Below are 13,388 nucleotides of genomic sequence, written 5' to 3'. Positions count from 1 at the left end.
GTCCAGTGGGGAACTGAACAGGGAACGCCATGGCTTCCAGCTTTGGGATTTTGAAAAATCCAACAGGCTTATGTCCTTGTGCAGGTGCGATACTAAATATTCCCTCACCGTACGACAAGATCTCCTGTCCGATGTCAGGCGGCTGCATGCACGTGTCTAATGTGAGGCCGGGTCGAAGCTCGTCCTTTTCCTCGACACTAACGTGTTGCTCATCCTGCTCGGCAGCATCGGCTTCCGTTTGCATCTCATCCTGCTCGGCAGCATCGGCTTCCGTTTGCATCTCATCCTGCTCGGCAGCATCGGCTTCCGTTTGCATCTCAGAGACATCAGCTTCCTTGTCTAGGTGACTTTCAGAGACATCAGCTTCCTCGTCTAGGGGACTTTCAAATACAGCATTATCTCTTATGGAGATATCCCTGTATTCCGAATGCATAGCTTTCAGCTTTGATAAAGCTGCAAGCACGTTGTTCATATTCACCGTGTTGAACTGCTGGTATCCTTTAAACTTCACGTGTCTCTTCAGCTTCACCTGTAGCAGCTGGGCCTCACTTCTTGGTCTCGGCAGAGAGTTGACAGTGTTTTCCATCTCGGAGGGCACACACACAACAGCACCACGTACTGCTCTCTGCTGTCCTTTGGGTAGCGCAACTATTTTTGCAAATGGTAAAATTTTTGCAATGAGTTGACGTTCAAGGACATTTAAGTCATCCAATTCCGCAGGGATTGGTGGCAACTCCAGTTTGTTGGCGGCTGCAATTGAAGACATCTGTCCTCTCTTGAGGTGTCTGTCACAAGTGTGGCAAATCCACTCCTGTTTTCTCTCTTCCGGAACTACACAGGAACCTGAGCAGGCACTATCACACGCGTGAACATACTTGCCGGTTAGGCAAGACGCTGCAATATGAACGTTTTTGTCGTATCTCGCTCTATTACACACCCTGACTTGATCAGGAAACAGGGCTCTGTGACAGACCGTGCAGACATGTGTAGGGCCTTTCTGAATCTTACACCGGAATGCATGTATGGCACTTTCCATCTCTTTGCTAACCAAAGGCTGGGGTCTTTCCTGGCTGGAACGGATGTAAGGTTTATATTTATTTTTGATCCGCAGTGCGCATTGCAATCGATGAAGAATGTGATATGTAGTATCACTGGCACATTTCTGGGTCTTGCGCAGGGTACATCGCAGGATGTGATGTGCTCTGAACTCTGGGTCGCCTGCATATCTTCTCATCATGTACTGTTTCATTCTCCTCTGGAATAGAGTATCGGCCCTGTACCTCTTCGTAATGTACTCTTTCTTCTTTTTCTGAAAGAGAGAATCTGTGCTGTACCTCTTCTTACTGTATTCTTTCATCTTCGTCTGAAAGAGAGCATCTGTGCTGTACCTCTTGATGTATTCTTTCTTCTTTGTCTGAAAGAGAGAATCTGTGCTGTACCTCTTCTTACTGTATTCTTTCTTCTTTGTCTGAAAGACAGAATCTGTGCTGTACCTCTTCTTACTGTATTCTTTCATCTTCGTCTGAAAGAGAGCATCTGTGCTGTACCTCTTCATGAATTCTTTCTTCTTTGTCTGAAAGAGAGAATCTGTGCTGTACCTCTTCTTACTGTATTCTTTCTTCTTTGTCTGAAAGAGAGAATCTGTGCTGTACCTCTTCTTACTGTATTCTTTCATCTTCGTCTTAAAGAGAGCATCTGTGCTGTACCTCTTCATGAATTCTTTCTTCTTTGTCTGAAAGAGAGAATCTGTGCTGTACCTCTTCTTACTGTATTCTTTCTTCTTTGTCTGAAAGAGAGAATCTGTGCTGTACCTCTTCTTCATGTATTCTTTCATCTTCGTCTGAAAGAGAGAATCTGTGCTGTATCTTCTCACTAGAGACCGTTTCCTTTGTATTCGGAAGAGACAATCTTGATTATACTTCACCTTAAATGCTTCTTTTTTCTTTGATTGGTAATGCAAAGTGGCATACCTCCGTCTCTCACAATCCCGTCTTTTATGTTTTCTGGTGACATAAGGTGCAGCCGTGTCGTTAGGATCTCCACCTTGTTTTGACATTTTAAATGTTTTACGCATTTCTTTCCTTCTCCTGTGCTTATTTGTTTTTTCTACCGCATCTCGATTTTCAGTTCCTGTGCAAACAAAATTTACTTTGGCTCCAACATTTGTTACTGGTTCTGGTAGAGCTGAAATCACTTGTGACGCCTGTTCACAAACAGATGGTGAAGGCAGTTGGACAGACTGTTGCTCAGTTTCAAATGATACAGGCATGAATTCATAGCTGGTCCCAGCACCACGATCCCAGAAGATCTTGAGCACTCTGTCTGCCATGTCACTCAGGTGGGTGAAAGTCAACATGACAGCAGTACCATTAGGATGGGGCAAGCCTGCAGCAGTCCTCGAGTGAGAATCAAAGTATCCATACCTTCCAGATCTGTCTCTAAACACAGCAATACACTCTGGAGATACAAGGAGGAGAGCATAGCTGACATCTGTAGAGAGGCACTGTAGCCTTTCAGTGAGAGGTATCAACCACTCTTCAGTGCCAGGGGCTCTGAGGTATCCATGCATCACTCCTGACTTCAGCACATCGTATGTCCGGTTAAATGATGAAACCCTCAACGGTACTTCCTCCATGGTCAGGTGGTTGAATTTAAACCGTCCTTCAGCAATAAGCTGCAATTTAATACCGACAAATAACGCATCTCCCTCCTCTAAAACTCTATCAAGGTCAGGCATCTTGAACGTGATACCTTCACTCTGGTTGGCCAAAAATGTCAACGCTACACACGTACATTGGTGATTTCTAGAGAAACTGTCATACCTAATATCACCCTGACAATGAGATGCCTGCACAGACACAACCCTGGATGCAATATCACCACCTTCTACATACGTTCTACCTGAAAACTGAGCTACAGCTGCACTGGTGCTTGCCTGTTCAACCTGTAAATAATCATTCATGAAATTAGGTCACAATTAGTGTTACAGAATCTGTGTTAAATTTTACATTGCACTTCATGCTGTTTGGGACAAAGGAATTTTTACTAAACAGTTAAAAAAAAACGTAACTAAAAAACTAAAGAAAGGGGCATTCGTACACAGCAAGTGTGCACAAGACAAATGCAAAAATTGTTGTTTGAAAATTGGGTTTTATTAGGGGTGTAACAATACACTTATCTAACACTTGCCGATACATATGAGTTCACGTGAACAAGATCAGATGATATTTTAACACTATTGTTAAGAAATCTTTAAAGAAAAAGATCAGATGATATTTTAACACTATTTAAAAAAAATCTTTGACGAAATGTAGACATGTCTTTTATCTGACTTAAAGTCACAAAATGCACAACAATGTAGGTGCATTTTTAAATATCTAGTTTTTAGAAATGTTTATCTAATCTGAGACAGTCACTAGGTTTGCTGCGATAGTCGGTGTTACTGGTGTTCAGCCGAAACAGCTATTTACCTACTAAAAAAAAAAACGCCTGTCTTGGCAAGTGTTTTAATGTTAATCAAACAAAGGACAAATACATGACTAACAGGTCTTGACTAAATAGGCTACCTTTTGTAACATTACAAAAAGATCAATCTATATTTTATTTATACAGTAATGGATATGCAGTGTTTTTTTCACATTTGATTAATTTTGTCAAATTTCTGTACATGTCGTATCTACCCGAAAAACTCTAAAAACGATTTGATTAATTTCTTATATTATTACTGACTGCTTACTTGTCTTTAATAATGTTTCAAATTCACATTAATTCAGCTACATCTGGATTGTCTTTGTCCATATAAGGGATTAATAAAGCGCAATCGTGACAGCCCTAGTCCCAAGAATAAGGGTGCCGTGAAATGAGCATGTTGCAAGACATCGATATCAATAGTACCTGGTTAATCCTCGAGGGTCTGGTCTGTTCATCCTCCAGGTCGAACTTCCTCCAACGAGTTTTTTGAGCCTGTGATCTCTTTCCTCTCCGCGGCATCCTGTAAAATATGAAGAGATAAAAAGAAAAACAATTATTCTTGTCAAATATATCTGAATAACTCGTGTGAATGAAGTAAAAGTAAAATCTCTACTTTTAAAAGTTAAAGTAATACATTAATAAAATACACTTAATTGCTAGTCAAAATAATTTTAACAGGACATTCTCCCTTTGATAAGCACATACTTTGAAAGTTCTCCCGGACTCACAGGTGTCACAGCTGTCGAGCCTGAAAAGATAAAACCTGTAGTACTCTCAGGAAGAAAAACAAACAGTTAAACAACAATGAAAGAAGCACACTGTAAACTTGTAAAATGTTTTTTTTTTTTTGTTTTTTTTTTGTGGGGGGTGGGGGTAAGAAATGAAATGAACTGCTCTCTGTGGAAAACGCCAAAACACAAGGAACCTGTAAAGAAACAAAACAGAACAAGACATATTAGAACACAGGGACTACAATTATGGTGATGTGATGAAAATGTCATAGTACAGATTAAGAAACCATATTAACACTAACCAAGGAGAAAAGTGCAGCAGAAAATGCAGGTTGTGCTCTGATCAGTCAGTCTGAAAAAATAACAACGACAACATAATGAAAAATTACTAAACTCAAAGTCAACTATGCATAGCTTATTTGCATGTTCAATATCCATTATTTTATCTAGATGTAGAATATAATATAATTTAGGAATGTATCTCAATAATGTATTTTTCTTGAAATTATTTAATATTTTTGAGAAGCAGAATTATGTCAAATATGTGGCCTAAAACCTGTGATGGACTGGCCATCCATCCAGGTTTACTATATAGGACAAGTGGTTTGGAGAATGGATGGGGTAATTCATTATTTGTTGCATAAACAAAATAGCTTTTATTTTAATAGCTTCTATGATCCTGATCATTTTTTAACTATAACGATTTTCTTATCAAGAAGTCAAATCTGAAGCATTTTGTATGTGGCCATGTCCCTAATTAAACCTTTACCTCAAAATGCAGTAAGGAATGAAAACAGTATTCTGAAACAGAGAAACAAGAGTGTCAAAAAACTCAACACCGCACTCACAATCCATTTAACTTGAACTTACATTGCAAATAATGGTAACACTGGGGGGGGGGGGGGTCATCACCACTGATCTATATAATGACTGGATAGCTCATGACGTTCTAAACTGCCACCAGGCAGTGAAGCCACCGGAAGTGTTCGAGCGGCCATCTTACGATTCCCTACCAGCAGAGGGCTCCAACGGCCGTTATACAGAGATAGGTAGCTCCGACGGCACTTTTAAGATGACCCGCTGCACATCAACAAGTGTAAAACGAAGATCACCAAAGGATCTTGAAAAACTGCTCACAGGTTGTACTTTAAGCCCATATATAGTAATTTATATGCACAATTGTCGCTATTTCCGTGTTGTTAAAAAAAAAAAGTATAGCCTACTATGCATTCTTTCACAGACGTATTCCAAGTTTAAACCCAATAAACGTGTTATTCAATGCATTACTTCTTATAAATTTAATTAAATGCATATATGTAATATTTTCATGTCAATCCTAGACATGTGCCGGTGTTCGGTAATGCGATAAATCGCGGTAATGAATATGCACGATATTGTTATCGCGGGGACTTCGAAATACCGTGAAAAATAATAGATCCGAATTTAGATTTTTAGAACGCGCATCAGCTTATTTTCCATCAACCGCTTAAAAAACAATGCGTATGCTGCGCAAAACACGTGCGCACTTTGATGTAAACAATCCCCACATCACATGTTTTGCACTGTGTGCATGCAGTGCGCACTCTAGTCTAATGTAAACAATCCTCACATGGAGAAGAAGCACGGCGGAAGGAGGAACGCTGCCGACTATTTATCCTCCGCATGGCTGCCAACTCTCACGCATTCAGCTTGAGACTCACGCAATTGACACTTTCACATGGTCTCGCGCCACACATCCATTTTCTCACGCAGAGAAAAATCGCGGAGCAAAGAGGACACTGACACCGACAGACTAGACAGAGCAGGTTACTTTTGATATGAAAAAATATCAGCTCTCAGGTTTTATAACGAAATTCAGACAATAAATACTGTTTTGGTGCTTGTAAATGACGTGACAGATCGCGCGCCTCAGTTCAAGTAAACAGATCATCTGTTACTTTTTATTAAAGATACAGTACAACCCACCGAAAGGTACGTACTTTCGATCAATCAGTGTTTTTCAACCACGGAAAGAGGTCAATAACACTGCAGGAGAACAATTATGTCACAGAACGTTACATTTACCTCAGGAAAGCCATTTAATGTTAGTTGACTATAAGAAAATAGCTATAGAGAGGAGTATTTTGCTAAATATGTGCACTATATTACATATTTTAATATATGTTTACTTGTCATTATATAATTGTTATTATAATGAAAATTACGGCATATTACATTTTTATATTTATATTATTATTATATGTATATTGTATGCATTATATTTAATTTCTCTCTGTATGTTTACAGCATTATGTGAGATATATTTTTTCTTGAGAAAAAATTAAATGCAGGCTATCTACTGTAGCCTACCTTATATTTATCCAAATGAGTCAATATTGAATCAAGATTGAAATTAAATCCAAGAATTTAATTGAAATCATGAAAATTGTGTTAAGCAATAATACAAACAGTAGCCTCAGTAACTGTACCATGTAAACATTATAACATGTTGTCACTAAAAAATAAAATTAATGTTTTGACAATCACAATTACACATTGTGATGCAAGTTTTTTTTAGATACCCCCAATCAGTCTGTTTCTCTTGTGCAATTAAAATATCGTGATAATACCGTATACCGTGATAAAAGCTCAATCAATTAATCGCAGCATGAAAATTTGATACCGGCAAATGCCTAGTCAATCCGTGTTCAGTTTGACCACGAACCATGCGCTGTCACTTTAATTCAGCGCCTGCAGCACAAACGATCTCTGCACGCACCGCACAGGACGGGCATCCGCGTGCAGTGAAAGCTCCAACCTGTTGACGTGGGTATGGTAAAAAATATGCACTGCAAACGGAGTAGGCCTATGTGTAAACCCCTTATTTACAGTGCACACATCTACGGCGCATTATGGCTCCGACAATGTTTTATTCCTACATTCACGCGGTGTCAACTCACACCGGGAGCATTTCCACGTGATTTGCCGATTTGTGGGCGCCATCAGCTCCGGTAGCCGTGTCGCAGCTGTAAACGCGCCGCAGACGTGTGCAGTGTAAATAAGGGGTAAATAAGAGGTGAAACAGGTGTTCATTAACCCATACAATTTGTATTATGCATTTCCTGGACATGTTCTTGCTAACTAATCAAATACTTGAGCAGACTACTGATCTATCTGTAAAACACTATCAGAAAGAGCTAAATTTTAGGTTCACAATTCACATATACTTCATTTTTAGTAAGCAGGAATAATTTCCGACTTTAAACAAATACCCATTTAAATGCTTAGGATGTTTGCATTGTAAACTGTTCAGGGAGACTTTAGATTTAAAGACGGTGTCTCGTTATGCAATGTTTTCTCAGTCAAATCATACAATTTCCTATTGATTCAATAGAACGCGTGAGCTCACTAGGGAATCACAATATGGCGGCGCGGTGGCTTCACTGTTTATGACGTCATGAGCTATCCAGTCATTCTATATAGATCAGTGGGGGAAGCTGAAAATTTTAACCTCACTCCAGTCTAAACTAAATGATTTTTTGGTAATTGTCTACAAAAATCTACACATTGTAATATAAATAACCGAACTTTTATCATCGCGTCATTTGATTTTGATTAATTGCACGAGGGACAGAGAGCAAGGCAGCGCTTTGAAGACGGTGAGAGCGCGCGCGCGGCCGAGGCTCTCTCTCTCTCTCTGCTCGTTCTCTCAGTGCGCGCCCCGTCACATGCGCAGCAGTCATCTACATCAATCACCGATCAAATATGGCTTTTATAAGGCAAATAAAATAATTTCAATGCAGTAAAAACCCTGAAACAAAGGTGAACATTGCTAAATACATTTCTTACATACATTATATTTGCACTTTGAGGTTTATGATGAGATAACTCTGTCGTTGAGCGCGCACTGAAATCAGTTCTCACCGGATTTCTTCACCGGTGACTAATCTAACCGCTTTTGATTGGACGTTGCATTTTTTAAACTCATCAGAAACGCACGTGGTTGGCTGTACTGCTCAACGCATGCCATTGATTCACATGAACAAAGATGCAATGAATCAATCTACATTATTGGATCATAATTCTTTAGTACCATAAAATACATTCTAAATATTACTGAACTAAAATATAGTGAATTTATTTTTAATTGCTAAAAGTTACACTTAAGGTGTTTGGTCAGTTTTGAGTCTGACGCATAAGTTAATCTAAGGAATGTCTGTGGGTTAAACACAAGAAAAACATTAATATTCCGTCTCCATCACTCCTCAAAATACTGTGAATGTCGTCAACATAGTAATCGATGCGTTATGCGTCACATCATACGTTCACTTACCAAGAATCACTGCAAATATAGTGACGCTGCCGTCTCTATCCTACTTGAACCCAATCTAACAAGATTGTCAACAATGATTTGTGTAACATCAACCACGTGACCACAAGGCGCGAAAGCACGGTTTCCTCGGTTCCCTCACGAGTAATACCAGTAAAACACTCATGGAACTCCCGTTATATTAAATAAAGCCAACTACAGAGCAAAATGTATTATACATTATATCTGCACTTTGTTGTTTATGATTAGAGAATTCTGTCAGTGAGCACTGGAATCGGTTCTCACCGGATTCCTTCACCGCGACTAACGTTAACGTTAACCACAGATGCGGAAACTTCGACGCTGCCTTTGATTAACATGAACCGACCAGCATCAATCGACAAATTTCATTCAAATATTTTTGCATAAGTATACTATTAACTTGTACATGACCACATAAGCTATGTGAGGATGCTTAGCTTAAAATAAGCGCCAAAATGAATACACTCCTCGCTCAGTGTTTAAGTTAAGCTACACAAACAGCAAAATACAAAGCACGTAATATCCATCAGACACACACAAAATATCATGTTACGTTTCACACAAAGATAGAATTGTGGCTAACTTAACTGTTAGGCCCTAGCTGTGGACATAAATGATCATACATTAACTGTTACCCTCTTTACAAAGAAAAGGGTAGCTTCAGTAAACAAAAACAGCATTAACTACAACTCATATGATAATACGAATACTGTAAACATTTAATTCAAATAAAGAGCTGAATTTGACAATACAAGGCTTCATAAAACAGCATATATAAGAAATCGACCTCCTCCACTTACCTCGAGAGAATAATGGGGGAAGTTCATCAGTTCTGCTCCCGTGAAGAGTCGATCTCGCAGCCAATCAGCAGCGAGCTTTGATTGTACAACCAATAAAATCACACCTTGTAGTGATGGATCGGTTCATGTGAACAAATCTTTAATATGACTCGGGAATACCGAGTTGTCTTGTATGTGTCCTAAACCGCTCATTCATTCGCTCATTCACTAATCCCTATAGTATTCAACCACATAATGTTTATTTTAGGTTTCAGACATTTAAGAACACATAAGTACAAGCAAAAAATATATATATTTTGAGTTTGTAAAATGCACACTAATGTCTATGGAAGCGGCAATAATAATCCTTTCCATTATAATAGACGACATGTTTTATTCATATCAGATTCACATTGTGTAAGTACCTTTACATTTTACCCTATTCTTCTCCCAGTTCACCGCCACTTGCTTTCATGTATTTCGTGAGAAGTGGAGGAACTGACGTGTTGTAAATCCAACAGATCCGATTCTCTGAACTGTAAAACAAACTAAAATGGCGCCGCCCATTGTGCATACAGCTCAACTAACGCGATCGTTATGAAGGTGTTTAAACAACAAAACACATCCACTTGCACATATTCGACAATCGGAATATCAGTGTTTCATGTTATAGCTAATACATTTGTGAATATTTTGAATAAAAAAAGGGAAAATGACATGAAAGCAGATCATCATTCATTCAGCGCTGTGTTGTGGTTGCGCTGTGTCAAGTGACAAGCAATGACCCGTCACCATGGAAACATTAAAGTGACAGTAACGGTCGCCTAGAAAAACTCAAGCTGGGGGATCAGTTAGAATATTTTAAACTTAAGTTACGTGTGAAAGGCTTAAATACAAAAATAACAAATGAAAAAAACACAAATTAACAATGGTAAATTATTGTATGTATTTATTCTTTTTAGTAAATTGTTTTTTTTTGTTAGAAACTCACGCTCACGGATGACGTGGTCGTTGAGCGCCCTCAGGCGACCGTTATGATCATAGATATACATAATAAAGGCCTGTATTATGTATATCCATGGTTATGATTGCATTCAATTGACTACACAACCTACAGATGATCTACGAATATTTTTAAATCATCCACCAAATTATCATCTCTTTCTTGCAGTTTAACGAGTAAACAACAATTCCACGAATTATTAAAACACCTGGCTGTTAGTAAAACACATGAAATTGAGTTAATGCTTAAATTATATATTTTAATAATAAAATAATTTACCTTATTAATGTATTTCATTTCATTTTAAAATGCATCTATATAATATTGTCTGTATATTTTAATGTTTAATATCAGCATCCTGGCGTTAGGGTTAGGGCCGAATCGCAGCAATAGTGCATGGCTAAGAGTGTGATATTGCTCATTTAACATTTAGTTAGTCGTTTGGTTGCTAGGGTGCTATAAGTAACAGCTCTTGTCCACCAGGGGTGTAACTTTTACCCCATTATGAGGTATGTTCTAACAGAGCCTGCCAGCCTCTTCAAATGTGGTAAATTACAAGTTTCTGAGAAATCATCGGTCAGTGCTACGAGTCGTCAAAGTGTGTGCCAATGTTAAGTCTATGGGATTTTTTTTACCCAATGATTTGCCCCTGGGGCGAACACCGTACCCCCGATCGCTAAGAAAAGTCATAGCACACCTCTCCTCAATAATCCGCACAATTTGACGCCTCACTCAGGGGTCTGTGATGTCGGCATGTATTTATTTACAGATAATTACTATGGAGTTTTATATGGAGTTTTTATAGAGTTTTTATAGAGTTATTTTACGGTTGCTAGGGTGCTGTAACTGGTTGCAATGGTGTGGCTATGAAGATTTTAGGCCATTACTTATTGGCTCCTTGGTAAAATAAATCCTCTGAGGGAGAGAGAGAGAGAGCCCTTTTGTGTCTGTGTGTGTGAAAGTGCCAGTTTGGATTTGAATTTCGGAACATTCCGCAATGTTAAGTCATGGGATTTTTTTTGGCCGCTTTTTCATCATGCTAGCATTATTAGCATGTTGCTAGCATATTTTAGTTAAATTCTCCCATTATGCTAGCATGATTAGCATGTTGCTAGCATGATGCTAGCAAAAATAAGCATGTTGTAAACATGTTTTAGCTAGATGCTAGCATGATTAGCATATTGCTAGCATGTTTAGCATGTTGCTAGCATGATGCTAGCAAGGTTGCTAAGGTGTTACTAGGTGGTTGCAAGGGTATTATGGGTGGTTGCTAGGACGTTGATAGGTGGTTGCTAGGGTGTTCTGGGTGGTTGCTATGGTGTTGCTAGGCGGTTGCTAGGGTATTCAGAGTGGTTGCTAGGGCGTTGCTAGGCAGTTGCTAGGGTATTCAGGGTGGTTGCTATGGTGTTGCTAGGCGGTTGCTAGGGTGTTGTGGGTGGTTGCTCGGGCGTTATGGGTGGTTGCTATGCGGTTGCTAGGTGGTTGCTAGGGTGTTCTTGGTGGTTGCTAGGCGGTTGCTAGGGTATTCTGGGTGGTTAGGGCATTACTAGGTGGTTGCTAGGGTGTTCTGGGTGGTTGCTATGGTGTTGCTAGGCAGTTGCTCGGGTATTCAGGGTGGTTGCTATGGTGTTGCTAGGCGGTTGCTAGGGTATTCTGGGTGGTTGCTAAGGTGTTTTGGGTGGTTGTTAGGGTGTTGCTAGGCGGTTGCTAGGGTGTTCTGGGTGGTTGCTATGCGGTTGCTAGGGTATTCTGGGTGGTTGCTAAGGTGTTTTGGGTGGTTGCTAGGCGGTTGCTAGGGTGTTCTGGGTGGTTGCTAGGGTGTTGCTAGGTGGTTGCTAGGGTGATCTGAGTGGTTGCTAGGGTGTTGCTAGGTGGTTGCTAGGGTATTCTGGGTGGTTGCTAGGGTGTTGCTAGGTGGTTGCTAGGGTATTCTGGGTGGTTGCTAGGGTGTTGCTAGGCGGTTGCTAGGGTGTTCTGGGTGGTTGCTAGGGTGTTGCTAGGCGGTTGCTAAGGTATTCTGGGTGGTTGCTATGGTGTTGCTAGGCGGTTGCTAGGGTGTTTTGGGTGGTTGCTAGGGTGTTTTAGGTGGTTGATATGGTATTCTGGATGGTTGCTATGGTGTTACTAGGTGGTTGGTAGTGTTCACATTTGGTTACTATAGAGTTTTTATAATGTTCATGGCATGATTTAGCACTTAGCTAATCAATATTAGCATGTAGCTATTCACAGCTAGCATGTTTAGCATGTTGAAAGTCCTGTGTGCTAGCATGAGTCAAAAGACCCAAACCCCATCTCTATACGATGTTCTGATGCAGAGATGTAGGTCTTGCAAAATGGTTGCTAGGGTACTCTGTTTGGTTGCTAGGGAGTGGCTTGGCAGCTGCCAATAATGAAACTCCAAAGGCTACTTGTCAGTATGAATTATATAAACCAACCCCCATCTCTATACGATGTTCTGATGCAGAGATGTTGGTCTTGCAAAATGGTTGCTAGGGTACTCTGTTTGGTTGCTAGGGAGTGGCTTGGCAGCTGCCAATCATGAAACTCCAAAGGCTGCTTGTCAGTATAAATGATATAAACCAACTCCCATGCCTCTGTGACATTCAGAATGGAAGATATCCCTGTTTGGATTTTGGTTGCTAAGGTGCTCGACAATGGTTGCTAGGGCGTGGCCAGTAAGTGTTGAGGTGATTCAGGATTGGCTGTTTGCTGCCCCGAGTCAAACGAGACCACCCTCATGTTTCTATGACAATTCAGTCCAGAGATATCCCTTCGATCTCTTTCAATGGAAGTCTATGGAACTTGTTGCTAAGGAGCTCTAAATGGTTGCTAGGGCGTGGCTACATAGCTTCACAATGATCCTGAGAGACTGATTGGCCGTCTGAGTAAAATGAGCCCGCCCCTTTGTCTGTACGACACTGTGATCCAGAGTTATGTTCAATATAAAAGCGGTTTCTATGGTGTAGGACGGCCCATTTCATGGGCCGTCCTACACCATAGTAAGTCAATGGGGCAACTTTGGGCAGCTCCTGCCCCACAGGGGTGCAACTTTTACCCCATTGTGTGGTATATTC

This window comes from Rhinichthys klamathensis, unplaced genomic scaffold, assembly GCF_029890125.1.
Source record: "Rhinichthys klamathensis goyatoka isolate OS25496 unplaced genomic scaffold, OSU_Roscu_1.1 h1tg000064l_1, whole genome shotgun sequence".
NCBI lineage: Eukaryota > Metazoa > Chordata > Actinopteri > Cypriniformes > Leuciscidae > Rhinichthys > Rhinichthys klamathensis.
Note: the sequence above shows the minus strand (reverse complement) of the source record.